Below are 1206 nucleotides of genomic sequence, written 5' to 3'. Positions count from 1 at the left end.
CCTGAGCTACTATTCATACTCCCAGCCTTCCCTTATCCCACTGGTCCACACATAATCTGTTTGAATCAAACTAAGCCCTCCTGGTCACCCCTTCCTATCGTATCCTTTTCTCTCTGGATCTTAGCTTTAAATGCCCTCCATTTCCCCTCTCATTCCCCTCATAAATAAATATTTAAGTTCAAGAGCAAGTTATGAAGGGAGTGGGGAACACATTCAGCACAAAAAATCAAAGATGGCGCCCTATGAGAGGTGGGGAGACCAGAGCCCCTAATCTGTACCTGCTCTAGCCAGGGTCGATCCTGATTTCTGAGCCATGGACCAGGGCACAGAATAAAGCTTATAATAAGATGAATTTCCAGGGGGTACAATTTTAGGAAAACACCAAGGGGTGGCCAAGGTTACACATGCAAACAAAGGTGGAGGCTGGGATTCTCCTTGGATCAGCAGCCCTTCTTCCTTTTATGGAATTGAAGTAGAGAAGTTTGACAAGTTCTATCCCTCGCACTTCATCTCTTATGAAACATATTTGTAGTTAGTCTTTGTGCTGAAGAATTGTTTCATCACTTCTCTAACTTCTTATATTTTGCTTCCAGTTTCTTTGACTATGAATCCAACTTGTAGGCAGCCTGCTCAAGAGTTGCTATTCATCCCTCAATGAAAGTGATCTGATTCAGATAAAGTTGAAGTGCTGACTCTTTCTGGTTTAGGTCCTTTAGGTTTCTGCTTATGTTTAATGCATTATCTTTCATTTCTAGAAACTTCAAGCTGTCGGTTTATTAATTTTTTCCAGAAGTTTATAATCTTTACTGATAATTGTCAGCTCTCCCATCACATATGTCACCATTTTGGAGAACATGTATCTCCTTGAGAGCACCAGTTCTGCCACATATCAGATGACCTGAATTGTATCCCAGTTCAGGGTCAGAACCTTAGGAGGTACCATCCCTAATCAGGTAAATTGAACTAAACTAAATTGAAAGGGCTGGCCTGGGTGGTCCCAGTTCCCTTCCAGAGCTGCATCCCCAGGCTAGGTTATGTTCAGAAATAGTTAATGTCAGAAAAAATCAGGGGGGGAGGGTATTTTCTTAAAAAAAAAAACTGATATCCTTAGTTTTTGCTTCAACATCTTCTAGTCCCAAGATCTTTTCCAAGCCTACACACTGAGCTTATCCTGGCAGAAGAAATTTTATGTTCACCACTTGGGAG

The 1206-nt window shown here is 41.5% G+C and overlaps 1 pseudogene; it reads right to left on the bottom strand.

Moving 5' to 3' along the window:
* Positions 1 to 560: 560 nt before the first annotated feature.
* Positions 561 to 856, bottom strand: LOC105750844 (annotated as a pseudogene).
* Positions 857 to 1206: the final 350 nt, after the last annotated feature.

The sequence above is a fragment of the Sarcophilus harrisii genome, chromosome 6, assembly GCF_902635505.1.
Source record: "Sarcophilus harrisii chromosome 6, mSarHar1.11, whole genome shotgun sequence".
NCBI classification, from domain to species: domain Eukaryota; kingdom Metazoa; phylum Chordata; class Mammalia; order Dasyuromorphia; family Dasyuridae; genus Sarcophilus; species Sarcophilus harrisii.
The sequence above is the reverse complement of the archived record's forward strand: the minus strand, read 5'-3'. Positions and strand labels throughout refer to the sequence as shown.